This window comes from Hordeum vulgare, chromosome 3H, assembly GCF_904849725.1.
Source record: "Hordeum vulgare subsp. vulgare chromosome 3H, MorexV3_pseudomolecules_assembly, whole genome shotgun sequence".
Lineage (NCBI taxonomy): Eukaryota > Viridiplantae > Streptophyta > Magnoliopsida > Poales > Poaceae > Hordeum > Hordeum vulgare.
Genome location: NC_058520.1, coordinates 70,264,029 through 70,284,900, shown reverse-complemented (window position 1 = coordinate 70,284,900; position 20,872 = coordinate 70,264,029).

Genomic DNA, 20,872 nt, shown 5'->3' with positions numbered 1-20,872 from the left:
AACAAGCAAGAGTCTATATCTAGTATTGAAATTAGCAAAGTAAGAACATAAAGGTGCAAGAGATCTCGCTGTCCGTGACTCGAATGTCTCCAAATGTTGCTTGTGTGCAAGAAGTGGGAGATGGGTTTAGAGCCTAAAAAATATTATATAGTTTAATTGAGAACTCAATCTACTAAAACTTCACACTTGGTCTCCTTCGGAATCTTATTTTGACTCTTCCCCAGATGACTCAATCTACTAAAACTTCACACTAGTCAGACACAAGTCAAAATGATCCTCTCCCTTTCAACTTTGAGCACTCATGCAATGGATGAGCGCAAGCAAGATATGTTGTCATTAGGATGGCAAAGAGAATAATGATGGGGAAGGAAGACAAAAAAACGTGTGAAAGGCTCACATCAATGAGGACAACCATAGGAGAGAGAAAGCCAAATGATAGATATGATGTGAGGAGTAGGGATTGCCATGAAAGGGATGTACATATCAGCTAAAGTAAGCTCTCCAATGGAACTAGTTGGGGTGCATCCAACTTGCTTGCTCATGAAGACCTAGAGCTCATTTGAGGAGGATCATCATTGGAATATACACGCCAAGTTCTATAGTGTAAGGGTCCCCACATAGTTATGCATGAATGATAATATCTATGGAGTACAAATATAACAATGGATGACGAGTGTGGATCTTTCAAAAGGAATAGTAGTGTTGCCCCCTTCTTTCTTTTTTTATTTTTTTTTCTTTCCCTTTCTTTATTTTTTATTTTTTGTGGCCTCTTTGGCTCTTTCTATTTATCTCTCTTTGTCCTCTTTGGGATCTTTCCATGTGTCCTCTTTTGGGATCTTTTAATTTGTCATATTTGGGATCTTTTCCTCACTTAAGGGCAACACTCTATATTTTACAAGAATAAAAAGAAGATCTTCACACTTTAAAAGAAGTACTCAACATAAAGACAAATGAAAACTATCATGATGTATGCAAATGTATGCCTCTGTCAGTGTAGCAGGATATGCAATGAAACTAGCGCGTCATGTAGCAATAATAAGGGAAAGGCCCAACTAGCATGCGGCTCCTCGATCAAGCAAAAGCATGTATGACGTGAAGATCAAGTCATGATATGGTGGATGTTGCAGGGCAATGTATCTCGGAAAGGCTATGGAAATGCCTTAATAGGTAGGTATGGTAGCTGTTTTGAGGAAGGATATAATGAGGCTTATGATGACAGAGCGTATCATGCCAAGGGTTTGGATGCAATGGCGAAGTTTGCACCAACTCTCAAGATGAGAAAGGGCAATGCACGATACTGAAGAGGCTAGCAAAATATGGATGGTGGAAGTGCCAACAATCGAATACTCGCATTAGTCCGAAGAACTCATGCACTTATTATCGGTAACTCTCTATCTAGTCAGGAGATTCAAAGAGACAAGTACCCCGAGGAGGAGTGTTTGGGGGTTTGGTTATCCTTGCGCATCCTCGACCCATGGTAATGTGAGGGTACTCTATATATCCCAACACCTCCAGAGGTTAGCGATCCATCTAGTAGATTGAGTTCTCAACTAATTTTTTTAGTTTTTGAAAATACACACGGATTTCCAAAAATATGACACCTATCACTAATAGGCTCAAGCTCTTGACACCAAAAGCACAAACATTAATCAAATCAATACCTCAAAACAATTGCAAGTTACTACTATACTTAAATAGCAACCTCAATTACCTACTCATGCTCCCTCAAAAACAAAATAGCAACCTCAATTACCTACTCATGCAAGACACAGAACTCAGTGCAATGAGCCAACTCTGTAGGCAAGATAAGCATGATAACTCAAGAGAGTTCCAAAAGCAACCTAAATAAAATCTCTTAAAAAGATAAAGCATGAAAACTAAGAGCTAAGCATGACAACAGCTATGAAAAGATAAAAAACAAACAAAAAAGATAAGCATGAAAACCTATGTTGTGTTCTAGGGTGGAACGGAGCGTGTTTCTATCCCAAACAAAGAAGGCTAGGTTCCAACTTCTTATGAACAGTAAGCAAAACTAAAAAAATTAAAAGTAAAGAGCGGGACACTCCAAGCATAGCACATAACATATGAAGTGATAAAAATATAGCATGGAGAAGGACGAACTGATGAATGTTGATGGAGAAGGGGATACACGGGGGTATTCCCAAGCTTAGACGCGTGAGTATCCTTGAATATTTCTTGGGGGTGCATGGGGGCATCCCCTTGAGCGCTTGACACTCATGGATCTTCTTTCATCATCTTCCATCGCATACTTGAAGACTCCCTTCATACGAAACTCATCATAAGCTGATTAGAGTGGTTAGTGCCCATAATAAAATAATTTATTCTGTAGTGGAAACAAATATTTTCATGAAGAACCACTGTTTCTCAAGATTTCGAAATGGTTTTTGAAAATAAAAAGCAAGCTGAAGATTTGCAAAACAATGAAAACGCAAAACAGGGCAGAATCTAGGAAAAACAAAACAACAGGTAGTAAAAAAATTTCGGGGCACTTCTGCAACTCAAATAAAAAAACTCAGAACATACGCCAGAAAGACAATTATAATGTCAAACAAATTCAGATCAAAAAGATGATCTCGTGATTTTTGGCGAAATTTTCCATCAAGCAGACATAATCTGTTTCTGGACAGCATGTCACAACTTTTGAATTTTCTTTCAATCAGAGGGTAAAAATTGGCACAAAGCTTTAAAATAAAGATACAATGATGTTGCTACAGTAGTAACAAGCATAAATACCACTAAAACTAAAAGTAAAAACAAATTGGGTTGCCTCCCAACAAGCGCTTTCTTTTATGCCTTTGAGCTAGGCATGATGCAAAAACATCAAGTTGTTTCAATCGAACCATCACAAAGATCATCAAAAAGCACTTCAATAGTACAACTAATCTTAAGAGGACTCTCAAAGAGAGGCCTAGTGGCAACACTTCTAGGAACAAAAGAAAAGGTAGTAATATCAATTGGAATTTCATTCCTAATTATATTTAAGAGAGGTATCTCTTCCAAAGTCTTCAAAGTTTCAACACCCTTAGCAATAGGTATACTAGTTTTGGGTTGAGGAACCTTGGGTACGTAAACGAACTTAGGTCCCTTCCTTGCGGGTGTTTCTACCTTTTTAGTCTTGATGGAGGATAGAGTAGTTCCTAAAGATTCCATAATATCCTCGTTCTTATCAATCCTAGAGGGATCAACATCATGGGGTTTAAGGGTCTCCAAAGTTTTGTAAATTTAGTGCATGGAGCTATCAAGTCTATCTAGGTTCCCTTGAATACTACGATCTACTTCATTGATTTTACCCATGTTTGTCATTCCTAGCTCTATATTCTCAAGTTTACTCATAATGTGAGCTAAAGTGATATCATCCTTTATGTCAACAATAGGTGGGATCCTGACAAGATTTTGCATAACGTTAAGAGCCTCCCAAACGGGAGCTTCCAAGAAATTACCACCTATTGATGTGTCTAGAACAAACCTATTCCAAGAAGTAATACCAACATAGAAATTTCTAAGCAAAATAGTGGTGGATTGCTTCTTGGTGGCTCTATCTTGAGAATCTTTAATTCTATACCAAGAATCTTTCAAACTTTCTCCAACCCTTTGTATGAAGGTAGGAATCTCTCCTTTGGGTGCAACACCAAAGGCAAAGGACTTAGACATACTAACTAAACAAAGCAAAGTAACTAGTATTTGTTTGTATTTTTGGCATAATACTCTAAAGCAAAATCTAGAAAGCAAACTAACAAGACTAAAAAGCAAAGGTAAAAGATAGTGTGCAACTCCCCTGTCTTGAAGACTGGAGTCCCTCGCAACGGCGCCATAAATTTGCTTGGTGATGATATGATGGATATACTTCTCGCCCCTCGTTGGTTACCCCAAGTGGAAGGTGGAGATGTAGTCAACAGCAAATTTCCCTTACACGGGCACTGTAAGGTTTATCGAACCAGGAGGACTCCGAGGATCAACAAGTAGGTGTCTGCTGCTCTGGCGCTAGAAGAAGACGTGGACCTGCACACACAACAAATAAATTTGCTCCCAACGAGTTCAGAGAGGTTGTCAATCTCTTCGACCTTGTAGTTTGCAAAGGATCAAAACACAAGCGGGAATAGTGATAGTGATTGTAAAGGAAAAGTAAATAAAAGCAGTAAATGGTGGAGGTGTAAACAATGGTGGTAATATGAACCAGAGTCACATGATGTTCACTAGTGATGCCTGTTGGAAATATGCCCTAGAGGCAATAATAAAATGGTTATTATCATATTTCCTTGTTCATGATAATCGACTATTGTTCATGCTATAATTGTATTAAAAGGAAACAGTAATACATGTGTGAATAAATAGATCACAATGTGTCCCTAGCAAGCCTCTGGTTGGATAGCTCGTTGATCAATAGATGATCATGGTTTCCTGATCATGGACATTAGATGTCATTGATAACGGGATCAAATCATTGGGAGAATGATGTGATGGACAATACCCAATCCTAAGCATAGCACTAGATCGTGTTGTTCGTATGCTAGAGCTTTTCTAATGTCAAGTGCCTTTTTCCTTCGACCGTGAGATTGTGCAACTCCCGTATGCCGTAGGAGTGCTTTGGGTGTATCAAATGTCACAATGTAATTGGGTGACTATAAAGGTGCACTACGGGTATCTCCGAAAGTGTCTCTTGGGTTGGTACGAATCTCTGGGCCCACTCGGTAGAACATCATCATGAGCTCAATGTGACTAAGAAGTTAGTAACAGGATGACGTGCTACCGAACGAGTAAAGAGACTTACCGGTAACGAGATTGAACAAGGTATGGGTATACCGACGATCGAATCTCGGGCAAGTTCAATACCGACAGACAAAGGGAATTGTATACGGGATTGATTGAATCCTTGACATCGTGGTTCATCCGATGAGATCATCGTGGAACATGTGGGAGCCACCATGGGTATCCAGATCCCCCTGATGGTTATTGGCCGGAGAGTGTCTCGGTCATGTCTGCATGCCTCCCGAACCCGTAGGGTCTACACACTTAAGGTTCGATGACACTAGGGTTATAGGTAATTGTCATACGAGGTTATCGAAGATGGTTCGGAATCCCGGATGAGATCTCGAACGTCACGAGGAGCTCCGGAATGGTCTGGAGGTAAATATTAATTTACAGGATGGATGGGTTTGGATGCCGGAAATGTTTTGGGCACCACCGACAAAGTGTCGGGACCACCTTAAGGGTTCCGGAGGCCCACCAGGAGGGGCCACAAGCCCCGGTAGGCTACATGGGCCAATTGCGGGAGGGAACCAGCCCCTAGGTCGGCTGGTGCACCCCCCACACTCAGCCCAGGCGCACCAGAGAGGGAGGGAGGGGAAACCCTAGGCGCTAGTGGGCCTATGGCCCACCTAGGGGTGCACCACCCCCCTCTCCTCCCTGGCCGCCGCCCCCCTCTCCCATCTAGGGCTGCCGCCCCCCTTTGGGGTGGGAAACCCTAAAGGGGGCGCCACCCTCCCTTCCCCCTATATATAGAGGGGTTTTTTTTCCTTTGAGAACACGGTTTTTGATCTCTCTCGGCGTAGCCCTGTCTCTCTTCTTCCTCCTCTCCCACGGTGCTTGGCGAAGCCCTGCCGGGAGACCTCGTCTCTCCATCGACACCATGTTGTCATGCTGCCGAAGATCTTCCCCAACCTCTCCCTCCTCCTTGATCGACGTCACCGGGCTGCACGTGTGTTGAACGCGGAGGTGTCGTGATTCGGCACTAGATCGAAATCACACCGCGATCTGAATCGCCGCGAGTGCGACTCCATCAACCGCGTTCTAGCAATGCTTCCCCTTAGCGATCTTCAAAGGTATGAAGATCCACTCACCCCTCTCTCGTTGCTGTTCTCTCCATAGTAAGATCTAAATATGGCGTAGGAAAATTTTGAATTTATGCTATGTTCCCCAACAGTGGCATCCGAGACAGGTTTTCTATGCGTAGATTCTATGCACGAGTAGAACACAAAAGGTTGTGGGCGCTGATTTGTCAATTGCTTGCCGCTACTAGTCTTATTCTTTTCCGTCGGTATTGTGGGATGAAGTGGCCCGGACCGACATTACACGTACGCTTACGTGAGACAAGTTCCACCGGCCGACATGCACACCGTGCATAAGAGGTGGCTAGCGGGTGTCTGTCTCTCCCACTCTAGTCGGATTGGATTTGATGAAAAGGGTCCTTATGAAGGGTAAATAGCTTTGGCATATCATCGTTGTGGCTGTCATGTAGGTAAGAATGCGTTCTTGCCAGAAACCCAAATCAGCCACGTAAAACTTGCAACAACAATTAGAGGACGTCTAACTTGTTTTTGCAGGGTTTGACATGTGATGTGATATGGCCAAAGTTGTGATGTTACATGTGTGATGTATGAGATGATCATGTTATTGTAATAGGATTCATGACTTGCATGTCGATGAGTTTGACAACCGGCAGGAGCCATAGGAGTTGTCTTAATTTATTGTATGAGATGCAACACCATGTGTTTACTACTTTTACTTCATTGCTAACGGTTAGCTATAGTAGTAGCGGTAGTAGTAGTTGGCGTGACAACTTCATGTAGACACGATGATGGAGATCATGTTGATGGAGATCATGGTGTCACTCCGGTGACAATGGTGATCATACGATGCCTGAAGATGGAGATCGAAGGAGCAAAGATGATAATGGCCATATCATGTCACTATATGATTGCATGTGATGTTTATCATGTTTTTCATCTTATTTCTTAGAACGACGGTAGCATAATAAGATGATCCCTCATAAAATTTCAAGAACGTATTCCCCTAAGTGTGCACCGTTGCGAAGGATCGTTGTCTCGAAGCACCACGTGATGATCGGGTGTGATAGATTCTAACGTTCGCATACAACGGGTGTAAGCCAGATTTACACACGCGAAACACTTAAGTTGACTCGACGAGCTTAGCATGTACAGACATGACCTCGAATATAAGAGACCAAAAGGTCGAACATGAGTCATGTGGTTGGATACGATCAGCATGAAGTTGCTCACCATAACGACTAGTCCGTCTCACTTGATGATCGGACACGGGTTAGTCGACATGGATCATGTATCACTTAGATGACTAGAGGGATGTCGATTTAAGTGGGAGTTCATGCTTAATTTTATTAAATGAACTTAATTGTCATGAACTTAGTCTAAAGGTTGTCTTTATAAATATTGTAGACGGCCAACGTCAACCTCAATTTCAATGCATTCCTAGAGGAAAACAAGCTGAAAGATGATGGTAGCAACTATGCGGACTGGGTCCGCAACTTGAAGCTCATCCTCGAAGCAGCTAAAAAGGCTTATGTCCTTGATGCGCCGCTAGGTGACCCTCCTGCTCCCGCAGCAGCCCAGGACATTCTGACTGTCTGGCAAACGCGGAGTGATGAATACTCTCTGGTTAGGTGTGGCATGTTATACAGTTTGGAAACGGGGCTCCAAAGGCGTTTTGAGCAACACACTGCATATGAGATGTTCCAAGAGCTGAAACTAGTTTTTCTAGATCATGCCCGTGTCGAGAGATATGAAGTCTCCGACAAGTTCTTTAGGTGTAAGATGGAGGAGAACAGTTCTGTCAGTGAGCATATACTCAAAATGTCTGGGTTACACGGTCGTCTGACTTCACTTGGAGTCGAACTTCTGGATGACGCTATAATTGATAGAATCCTCCACCGTATCCCACCAAGCTACAAGGGTTTTGTGCTGAACTACAGCATGCAAGGGATGGAAAAGACCATTCCCGAGTTGTACTCGATGCTGAAGTCAGCAGAGGTAGAAATCAAGAAAGAACATCAAGTGTTGATGGTCAATAAGACCACTAGTTTTAAGAAGGGCAAGGGTAAGAAGAACTTCAAGAAAGACGACAAAGCCGTTGCCGCGCCCGATAAGCCAGATACTGGGAAGAAGAAAAAGAATGGACCCAAGTCTGAGACTGAGTGCTTCTATTGTAAGGGAAAAGGTCACTCGAAGCGGAACTGCCCCAAATACTTAGCGGACAAGAAGGCCAGCAACGTTAAAGGTATATATGATATATATGTTATTAATGTGTACGTTACGAACACTCGTAGTAGCTCCTGGGTATTTGATACCGGTGTTGTTGCTCACATTTGCAACTCAAAGAAGGAACTGCGGAATAAGCGGAGACTGGCCAAGGACGAGGTGACGATGCGAGTCGGAAATGGCTCCAAGGTCGATGTGATCGCCGTCGGGACGCCGCCTCTACATCTACCTTCGGGATTACTTTTAAACCTTAATAATTGTTATTTAGTACCAGCTTTGAGCATGAATATTGTATCAGGGTCTTGCTTAATGCGAGACGTCTACTCATTTAAGTCAGAGAATAATGGTTGTTCTACTTATATGAGTGATATATTTTATGGTCATGCACCGCTGGTGAATGGTTTATTCTTGATGAATCTCGATCATGACATTACACATATTCATAGTGTGAGTACCAAAATATGTAAAGTTAATAATGATAGTCCCACATACTTGTGGCACTGCCGCCTTGGTCATATCGGTGTTAAGCGCATGAAGAAGCTCCATACCGATGGACTATTAGAGTCTCTTGACTTTGAATCATTTGACACATGCGAGTCGTACCTCATGGGAAAGATGACTAAGACTCCATTCTCAGGAATAATCCATTCTTAGGAATAATGGAGAGAGCGACAGACTTATTGGAAATAATACATACTGATGTGTGTGGTCTAATGAACGTTGAAGCTCGCGGTGGCTACCGTTATGTTCTCATTCTCACCGATGATTTGAGTAGTTATGGGTATATCTACTTAATGAAGCACAAATCTGAGACATTTGAAAAGTTCAAGGAATTTCAGAGTGAGGTTGAGAATCAACGTGACAGAAAAATTAAGTTTCTACGATCTGATCGTGGAGGAGAATATTTGAGTCACGAGTTTGGCACACACCTAAGGAAGTGTGGAATTGTTTCACAACTGATGCCGCCTGGCACACCACAACGTAACGGAGTGTCTGAACGTCGTAATCGCACTTTATTAGATATGGTACGATCTATGATGTCTCTTACCAACTTACCGCTTTCGTTTTGGGGATACGCATTAGAAAATGCAGCATTCACTTTAAATAGGGCACCGTCTAAATCCGTTGAGACGACACCGTATGAACTATGGTTTGGCAAGAAAACTAAGCTGTCGTTTCTAAAAGTTTGGGGCTGCGATGCTTATGTGAAGAAACTTCAACCAGAAAAGCTCGAACCCAAAGCGGAGAAATGCGTATTCATAGGATACCCTAAGGAAACTATTGGGTATACCTTCTATCCTAGATCCGAAGGTAAAACATTTGTTGCCAAGAACGGATCCTTTCTAGAGAAGGAGTTTCTCTCGGAAGAAGTAAGTGGGAGGAAAGTAGAACTCAATGAGGTAATTACACCCCCTCTCGAACCGGAGAGTAGCGCAGCGCAGGAAATTGTTCCTGTGGTGCCTACACCAACTAGAGAGGAAGTTAATGATAATGATCATGAAGCTTTGGATCAAGTTGCTACTGAACCACGAAGGTCCACAAGGGTACGATCCGCACCAGAGTGGTTCGGCAACCCTGTGATGGAAATCATGTTGTTAGACAATGGTGAAGCTTCAAACTATGAGGAAGCAATGGTGGGCCCGGATTCCAACAAATGACTTGAGGCTATGAAATCCGAGATAGGATCCATGTATGAGAACAAAGTATAGGCTTTGGTGGACTTGCCTGATGATCGGCAAGCCATAGAAATAAATGGATCTTTAAGAAGAAGATTGATGCAAACGGTAATGTGACCGTTTACAAAGCTCGACTTGTCGCAAAGGGTTTTCGACAAATTCAAGGAGTTGACTACGGTGAGACTTTCTCTCCCGTAGCAAAGCTGAAGTCTGTCCAAATCATGTTAGCAATTGCCGCTTTTCATGATTATGAAATTTGGCAAATGGACGTCAAAACAGCGTTCCTTAACGGGAGGAGTTGTATATGATGCAACTAGAAGGTTTTTTTGACCCTAAGAGTGCTAACAAGGTATGCATGCTCCAGCGCTCCATCTATGGGCTGGTGCAAGCATCTTGGTGTTGGAACATTCTCTTTAATGAGGTGATTAAAGCGTTTGGGTTGATACAGGTTTATGGAGAAGCCTGTCTGTACAAGAAAGTGAGTGGGAGCTCTGTAGCTTTCCTAATATTATATGTGGATGACATATTATTGATGGGGAATAATATAGAGTTATTGGAGAGCATAAAGGCCTATTTGAACAAGAGTTTTTCAATGAAGGACCTTGGAAAAGCTGCATACATATTAGGCATCAAGATCTATAGAGATAGATCGAGATGCCTCATAGGTCTTTCGCAAAGTACATACCTTGACAAGATATTGAAGAAGTTCAATATGGAAAACTCAAAGAAGGGGTTCTTGCCAGTTTTGCAAGGTATGAGATTGAGTAAGACTCAGTCACCGACCACGGCAGCAGATAGAGAGAAGATGAGTATTGTCCCCTACGCTTCAGCCGTAGGCTCTCTAATGTATGCCATGCTGTGTACCAGGCCCGATATAAACCTTGCCATAAGTTTGGTAGGGAGGTACCAAAGTGATCCCGACATGCAACACTGGATAGCGATCAAGAATGTCCTTAAGTACCTGAAGAGGACTAAGGATATGTTTCTCGTTTATGGAGGTGACGAAGAGCTCGTCGTAAAGTGTTACATCGATGCTAACTTCGACACTGACCCGGATGACTCTAAGTCACAGACCGGATACATGTATGTTTTGAATGGCGGGGCAGTGAGCTGGTGCAGCAGCAAGCAAGAAGTCGTGGCAGCATCTACATGTGAAGCGGAGTACATAGCTGCTTCAGAAGCGGCTCATGAAGGGATTTGGATGAAGGAGCTCATCACCGACCTTGGAATTGTTCCAAGCGTGTCGGGTCCGATGACACTCTTCTGTGATAACACTGGGCTATTGCCATAGCCAAGGAGCCCAGGTTTCACCGGAAGACCAAGCATATAAAATGCCGCTACAACTCCTTCTAGGACCATGTCTAGAGTGGCTTAGTAGATATTTGTAAAGTGCACACGGATCTGAATATTGCAGATCCATTGACTAAACCTCTTCTTCGAGCAAAACATGATCAACACCACAATGCTATGGGTGTTCGATACATCACAATGTAACTAGATTATTGACTCTAGTGCAAGTGGGAGACTGTTGGAAATATGCCCTAGAGGCAATAATAAAATGGTTATTATCATATTTCCTTGTTCATGATAATCGTCAATTGTTCATGCTATAATTGTATTAACAGGAAACAGTAATACATGTGTGAATAAATAGATCACAATGTGTCCCTAGCAAGCCTCTGGTTGGCTAGCTCGTTGATCAATAGATGATCATGGTTTCCTGATCATGGACATTAGAAGTCATTGATAACGGGATCACATCATTGGGAGAATGATGTGATGGACAAGACCCAATCCTAAGAATAGCACTAGATCGTGTTGTTCGTATGCTAGAGCTTTTATAATGTCAAGTGTCTTTTCCTTCAACCGTGAGATTGTGCAACTCCCGGATACTGTAGGAGTGCTTTGGGTGTATCAAACGTCACAACATAACTGGGTGACTATAAAGGTGCACTACGGGTATCTCCGAAAGTGTCTGTTGGGTTGGTACGAATCGACATCGCGATTTGTCACTCCGTGTGACGGAGAGGTATCTCTGGGCCCACTCGGTAGAAAATCATCATGAGCTCAATGTGACTAAGGAGTTAGTCACTGGATGACGTGCTACGGAACAAGTAAAGAGACTTACCGGTAACGAGATTGAACAAGGTATGGGTATACCGACGATCGAATCTTGGGCAACTTCAATACCGACACACAAAGGGAATTGTATACGGGATTGATTGAATCCTTGACATCGTGGTTCATCCGATGAGATCATCGTGGAACATGAGGGAGCCACCATGGGTATCCAGATCCCGGTGATGATTATTGGCCGAAGAGTGTCTCGGTCATATCTGCATGCCTCCCGAACCCGTAGGGTCTACACACTTAAGGTTCGATAAACGCTAGGGTTATACGGAATTGTTATACGAGGTTACCGAAGGTTGTTCAGAGTCCCTGTTGAGATCTCGGACCTCACGAGGAGCTCCAGAATGGTCCGTAGGTAAAGATTGATATATAGGATGGATGCGTTTGGACGTCGGTAATGTTTCGGGCACCACCGGCAAAGTGTCGGGACCACCGGAAGGGTTCCGGAGGCCCACCGGAGGGGCCACAATCCCCGGAAGGCTACATGGTCCAAGTGCGGGAGGAAACCAGCCCCTAGGTGGGCTGGTGCGCCCACCCCCCCCCCCCCACACACACACACACTCAGCCCAGGCGCACGAGAGAGGGAGGGAGGGGAAACCCTAGGCGCTGGTGGGCCTAAGGCCCACCTAGGGGTGCGCCACCCCCTCTCCTCCCTGTCCGCCGCCCCCTCTCCCATCTAGGGCTGCCGCCCCCATTTGGGGTGGGAAACCCTAAAGGGGGCGCCACCCTCCCTTTCCCCTATATATAGCAGGGGTTTTTGGCCTTTGAGAACACAGTTTTCGATCTCTCTCGGTGCAGCCCTGTCTCTCTTCTTCCTCCTCTCCCACGGTGCTTGGCGCAGCCCTGCCGGGAGACCTCGTCTCTCCATCGACACTACGCCGTTGTGCTACCGGAGATCTTCCACAACCTCTCCCTCCTCCTTGCTGGATCAAGATGCGGGAGACGTCACCGGGCTACACCCGTGTTTAATGCGGAGGTGCTGTGATTCGGCACTAGATCGGAATCACACCGCGATCTGAATCACCGCGAGTACGACTCCGTCAACCACGTTCTAGCAACGCTTCCGCTTAGCGATCTTCAAAGGTATGAAGATCCACTCACCCCTCTCTCGTTGTTGGATTCTCCATAGTAAGATCTGAATATGGCGTAGGGAAATTTTGAATATATGCTACGTTCTCCAACAATGTCTCTCTCCCAAAGACGATAAACAACTATGTTGGGTAACAAATTACAACTGGGCAATTGACAGAATTATAAATGCACCACAATGATAATCATGCTACTTGAAAGTAAAGGGTAGTACGACAAGACAAGTAGATTGTTTATCCATCAACATCTACTCTCTAATCATCCACCTTGAGATATCTATCCAGAACATCTCGTTGGTATTAAGTTGCGAGTCCCACCCAAAGTGTAAACTCAAAGCAACGGAAAACTGCATTAACGAACTTTGCGTACGGCAAACAATCCTTGCAACCGTGGTTACAAGTACCGTTGTTTTCTCCCTGGTGGCAACAACACATCCCCTAGTCTCATGTTTATGTGATTCAAGCTAGACATCAGGGGCATGAACCCACAATCATGCATAACGCTCCCTCTTGGAGTTACAATCTACTACTCGGCCAAAGCAATAAAAAGCAACGAAAAACAGGCATGAATTACTCAAGAACATAATATAAAAGGAGAACCAAATATATAAATCATCACAATCTGGACATAATCTCATCATTCATGGGATCCCAACAAACTCAGCATAGCAACAACATGTAAATTACATAGATGCCTTGATCATGTAGGGCAGCTCACAAGGGCTAAGCATTGAAGCACAAGATTAGAGAGAAGACATCACATAGGTATTGGTCATGGACTCATGGTCCAAGGAGGACTACTCACGGCACGGCCGGGATGCGTCCATGGTGGTGGAGAAGCTCCCAGAGGTCAATCCTCCCTCCGGCAGGGTGCCAGGAAGAGGTCTTCTCGTGCTCCCGATCTCGGAAGCGCTGCCGCGGCGGAGCGATGGAGAAATTCGCTATTCTGGATCTTTCCTCAGGGTTTTCCGTCCGATGGGTAAATATAGGCCAAAGGAGGGCGCCAGGGGGTGGACCATCCACCCAGGCGGCCTAGTGGCGCGGCTAGGAGGGGGGCCGTGCAGGGTGGCCGCCTGGCAGGGCCTGTCCCCCTCTGGCCCACCATGTTGCTTCGTGAAGATTCTGTCACGCTGTTTTCATATATTTTTCTCGGGATTTTTGGGGGTCTGAAAATTGGGGTAAAGTCCCAGCAATTAAAAGACATCAGCAGACAGAAACTGGCACTGGGTGCACTAAGTTAGCAAGTTAGACCAAATATGTGTAACAAGGTATAAAGTGTAGCAAAACATATAACAATGTCAACCAAAAGAGCATGGAACAAACAAAAATTATAGATACATTTGGGACGTATCACTCCTCCATCACCTCTAAGCTCTATAAATACCCCAATATTCCAGAAACCCTAGTGGATTCGACAAAAAATTGTTTTAGCCGCCGCAAGTTCCAGAAGCCATGAAATCCAATCTAGAGCTCGTTCCGTAGAGGAACACGGTCACGGATGGGTTCATCGTCCTCATTGCTGCTCCTCTGATGATGCGTCAGTAGTTCATATCAGACCTACGGGTCCGCATGAAGTAGCTAGATGGTTTTCTCTCCCGTTTTTCTTCTCAATACAATGGTCACTTGGAGATCTATTTGATGTAACTCATTCTTTTGCGGTGTGTTTGTTTGGTTCCGATGAATTGTGAGTTTATGGTCAGATATATGAAATTATATTCATGATTGATTATTATAGACTTGTATTTCTTCTTCAATATTTCGTTTTTGTGTGGACAACTTGATCTTTATCTTGCAATGGAAGAGGTGCTTCGTGATCGGTTCGATCTTGTGCTGCTCAATCTGCGTGACACAAAGAGACATGACAGACATTTATCGTTGCTATCAACGATAAAACGATGGGGTCTATTCCTACATGAATAGATCTTGTCTACATCATGTCATCATTCTTAAGGCATTACTCTATTTCTCCATGAACTCAATACATTAGATGCATGTTGCATAGCGGTTGATGTGTGGAATAATAAAAGTAGATGCAGGCAGAAGTTGGTCTACTTGTCTTGGACGTGATGCCAATATACATGATGATTGTCTTGAATATCTTCATAATTATTCGTTGTTCTATCAATTGCCCAACACTAAGTTGTCTACCTACCGTTTGTTATTTTCTCGAGAGAAGCCACTAGTGAAATCTATGGCCCCTGGGTCTATATCACATCATCTATTAGCAATCTCTATTTTTGTATTCGCGTTTCTATATATTTGTTCTTTTATTTTCATATCTACATTATCAAAAAACCCAAAATACATACATACATACATACATACATACATACATACATATATATATATATGTGTGTGTGTGTGTGTATACAGAAACCCTCGGAAATAAAGAGAGAATTTCGGCTCCACCGCCGCAACTAAACCCATCTGGATCCTTTCCGATAACCTATTAGAGGGGGGAATCATCTCCGGTGGTCATGTTCATCATCTCGGCAAAGGTCGTGACAAGGAAGGAGTAGTTCACCCTCGGGGCTAAGGGTATGTACCAATAGCTATGTGTTCAATCTCTCTCTCTCTCATGTTCTTCAGATGGTACGATCTTGGTGTATGATGTGCTTTGTTAATATAGTTGCATTATCCGATGTTTCTCCCTTGCTATCTTGTTGTGATGAATTGAATCTTTCCCTTTGATATCTCGTCATGTTGGATTGCATATTTTGGTTCTCAGAACACTTAATGTATGTCTTGCGTGCACATACCTGTAGTGGCATTGGGGTATTCTACTCATTCACTTGATATATGTTATGATATCAACTTGCGGATCCTCCTAACCTTGGCGATCTATACATAAGGGTTGATTGCATGTTCTTATACTATGTTCTCCAATAGAATTTTTTGGGTACTCTTTGAACTTCTTTGTGTTGGATTGAATATGATGAATCTGAAATTGTTTGATGCATGTCCTATAATTAACCCACGGATACTTGCGGTGACATTAGAGTACCTAGATGACATTAGTGTTGATTGATATGTATCATGGGTGTTATTCTAGTACGAACTCTAGGTGTCTTTGTGACACTTACAGGAATAGCTCAAAAGATTGATAAAAAAACTTTGTGGTGGTTCTACTACCTACACCAATTTCATCTTATTGTTCTCCATCCACAAGATATTTAGAAAAAATCTCTTGTGTCCCCAACACACCCAATACAATGGCAAATTGTATTGGTGCAATAGTTCGGCGAAGAGATGGTAATACAAGTGTAGTATGGATAGTAGATATAGGATTTTATAATCTTAAAATATAAAATCAGCAAGGTAGCAAGTGTAAAACAACGAGTAAAATGTTCTATAAATGCTTGGTAATAAGGCCTAGGGCTCATACTTTCACTAATCCAATCTCTCAACAATGCTAACATAATAGAATCATATGATCATCCCACAACGTGCAACAAAGAATCACTCCAAAGTTCCTATCTAGCAGAGAATAGTAAGATGAAACTGGTTTAGGTAGTAGAACCACCTCAAAGTTATTCCTTTTAATAAATCCTTTGAGTTATTCCTATAACTGTCACAAACAGCCCTAGAGTTCGTACTAGACTAACACCCATGATACATATCAATCAACCCTAATGTCACCTAGATACTCCAATGTCACCTAAAGTATCCATTGGTAAATTATGCGACATGCATCAAACAATTTCAGTTTTCTCATATTCAATCCAACACAAAGAACTTCAAGGAGCACCCCCAAGATTTCAATAGGAGAACATAGTATGAAAATGTGGAATCAAACCCTATGCATAGATCCCCAAGGTCACCGGAATTCACAAGTTGATTCCATAACATATATCAAGTAAATCACTTGAATACCCCTATGTCACTACGGGCTTCCGCATGCAAGACATACATCAAGTGTTTCCAAACTAAAATATTCAATCCCACATAACGAGATCATAAAGGAAAAGATTGAATTCATCACAACAAGGTAGCGAGGGAATAACATCACACGATTCAACTAGATAAACATGGCATGTGATACATCAAGATTGTGCCATCTCGAGAACACGAGAGAGAGAGAGAGATTGAACACATAGCTACTGGTACATACTCTCAACCCCGAGGGTGAACTACTCCCTCCATGTCATGGCCTCCACCCGGATGATGAAGATGGCCATCGGAGATGATTTCCATCTTTGGCATGGTACTAGAAAGGATCTAGGTGGGTTTATCATCGATACATAGTGTCGGGACCCCGATCCTAAGCCATAGGAATCCAGCCTGTAACACATCGCATCCCTTTGTGGTCTCACGCACGGTTAACTCCACGGCTGCAGCCTTACCTTAGCCGGGACCGTTTGCGTCTTTTGACTCACGTATGCGAAGGTGTCGCTAGCAATCCAATGTCAAAGAACCCGGATCGACATGTCTAGTCAAAAACCAAAGTGGCAGTACCAAACAAGGACAGGCATACATGACCCAACAAAGCAGGTGTCGGTCATCAGCGAATGTAGACGAGTCGTAGCAAGCTACAAGGACTCCATTACATCGCGTGACATTTCCCCAAAGGGGACAGACACAGCAGCTAAGAAGGACACATGCCGGTCAACCATTGTGTCCGGAGCAGTAGCGAACTACCAAGGCTCGTTGGATCACAAAGGGGCATTTCCTTGTAAGGAGTGCTACTAAATTTCACGAGTAAGTAATTGAACCCCATACATATCAAGTACGACACACGTACGCATGGCATACCGATATGTATAGATACATCGATGGCATCACAACATAACCATAAACATACAACCTTTATTTAAGAGGCTCGAAAGAGCCACACACATAATGTTACACATTAAGGGTCTCACGACCCATAATAGCAGTCATACAATTACAAGCCACCGAAAGAGTTATAAACTATCTGGGTACAGACAGGGCAACTAGAAGGCACATGGCCTGACTATACTATAGAGCCGACGTAGGGCCAGATCATAGCTGGGACACCAGCTACTCGTTGTCGTCGATGTCTACGAAGAACCCTCCATTAGGGTCATTAGCAACCTCTGCAACATTTATTAAGCAAACATGAGTACGAAGGTACTCAGCAAGACTTTAGGATGACTAACTACTCATGCAAGGTATCAAAAGGTATTGTGGGGTTTCATGCAGAAAGCCAGCATTTGCCTTGTGGCTAGACGACTTGCATTTTTAAATAATTTTGACAACTTGATTTCTCGCACACGAGTCCACTAACACCACAACAATACACTATCGTGGAATCATTCCGTCTCCGTACGGAAATGCCATCCACGACACTCACGCTTATCTTGGCAATTTTATGAGTAGCCATTGAAGTTATCTATGAACAACATATGTCCCCAAGTAGTCCATATCCGCGGACGCGGCTATTCGAATAGATCATAACCCTACAGGGGTGTACTTCGTCACACACGCTCTCGCCACTTATCGCCATGTGCACGTCATGCACCTCGGCAACCTTCAAGCGGAAGCCCAGCGAGGGAGTCGGCCACGACCGTTAACCACACTAGTACCTAGTCCATGTTTATCGCCTATCTGAGAGTAACCCGTACGGGAGTCCGGCCGAGGTTTCCGCCACGGCCTCAAACGATGTGCGCAGGGTTCCCAAGCCCACCATCCGAGTGCCACTTGGTACACCGTGTCACTGCCTACCGCGTCACGGCCCACCTCTCAGGTCAGCACCATGCACGGCCTCCAGCATTACTATAAACACCAGAAACTACTTGCAACTCCTGGACCGAGTACTACGCGATTAATAGGCCGAGCGGGGTCATATTTCAGGGCCCAACATGTGGTAGTATCTAGTCTTGGATTACATACACGGAACTCAGTTCCTAAGGACGGTTCCAATGAAACAACCCGCCATGTACTCCTACACAGCCTTTCACCGGTACCTTTACCAAATCAAGTTCAACACACAACCTTTGCTCACCAAACACATTCCACAATTCTGTTCATCTCCCAGATGACAGACCATACACAACTCTAACCATAGCATGCATAGCAGGATACGGCACATCATAGCTCAAGCAACTACCAGGTATGCTCGGTTGCAAGGTTCGGCTATTTACTGTGACAAGGTTAGGTCATGCAAAGGAAGTGGGTTCAACTATCGTGGCAAAAGCAGTTGAAGCATTTGATCCTAATGCAATAAATAAGTGCAGGAGCAAGAACATGGGAATTATCGGGATGATCAAAAGGGTTGCTTGACTTGTTGCTCAGAGGAGGAACGATATCCGTCAGACGGATATTCTGTGGAATCCGGGGTTGCGGAGCCTACCGAAATAAATGGCAACATTCAATAACAATCATATGCAATCAAAATGATGCATGAGCATGGCATGAGAATGCAAGGTGATAAGTTATTATAATCAACATGTATTAGGTTTAGAGTTGATTTGAATCATATTAGGTATCACTTCAAACGGGGTATTCGCGGTTACCGATTTAATTGATTCGACCTGATGCTCAGATCAACTTGATGTTAGCTTGCATGAGATGTCATGTTATGGTACTGATTTGTAACTAGGACAGTGTGTGATCATTGCATTCATAATGAAATTTGAATATTTTTCCAAATTCCATTTAAAATTAATTATAAGAATTGAATTATTCCTTATTCCACATTTTAGGGTTCTGTAACTTTTTCAAACATGGTTGAAAATAGCATAATCAGAATCCTTGAATTTTTCTGATACTTTTTCATATATAAATTATTTTCATTGGAGTTACAGATTAATTTCTATAATTTTTACAAGTTTTAGCAATTTATTGGAATTATTTCTATACTAGAAATTCTATTTATTGCATCAGGCTGACGTCAGCAGGTCAGCCAACCTGTTCAGGTCAAACCTGACAGGGGGGCCCCACTGGTCAGCCTCTCTGGGACTAATCCCGCGCTGACCAGCCCCTAATTGGGGTTTGACCAGGCGTGGGGCCCTCTGACAGCGACTGAGGGGAGGGCAATTACGCCCTAATGGTCGGCCACGTCGACGCCCACCGGAGGGTGGTCGCCGGCGACCAAGCCCGTGGCGAAGGGCTCGCCGGAGACGACCTAATCTGCGCTGCACAGCACCAATTTGAACGCGGTTTGCAGCTACGGAACGCTGGTGAAGTGGCCGATCTGGCAGGGGCATCAGGGGAGGCTAGGGTCGCCGGGAGAGGCGCCGGCGACGAGTCGGAGCGGCGGGCGAAGCTCGGCGTTCTATGAGAGACGGCTCTAGGGCACGAGGAGGGCAGCTGGAGGGCTCATCACGCTCCTGGAGGCTCCAGGAGCTCGATCCCTAGCTCGAGCGCGTGGATCAAACACCACAGCGACGGCGACGACATACCGGCGGCGAGAAGCTCTCGGCCTTGGTGGGGAACGAGGCTACGATGCACGGGAGAGCATGGGGCGAGAGGGGAAACGACGACGAGCTCATGGCGGTTCCGATGGTGCTGTTGAGGGGCTCGGGGATGCGCCGGAGGGAGCGAATCGATGGGAGAGGTCCGACGGCCGGAGGTGGAAGACGATGGCGTTGGGGGCGATGCAGAGCTCGGGGAAGCTCCGGCTTCTGCAGAGATGACCAGGGCGACGAGGCGGAGCTAACAAACTACTTGGAGGAGGGTTCCCATGGCTAGAGGTGCTGCGGATCGAGCTCGAGCTCGGCTCCAATGGCGGCAGCAGGAAGGAGGGCAAGATCCGAGAGGAGGGAGAGAGTTAGCGCTGGGAATGTATAGAGGAGGCCTCGGGGAGCTTATCCCCGGCCTTGCGAGCGCGAGGCGGCGGCCAGGCAGGCGCACAGGTGCGTGGCCGCGCCGGAGGAGGCGGCGACCACCTCCTGCTCCTACAGGCGCGAGGGAGGGGACGAGCCAGGGAGATGGGCCGGGCCAGGCTAGGCGACAGGTAAGAGTTTCCCATTTTTTTCTGTTTTTG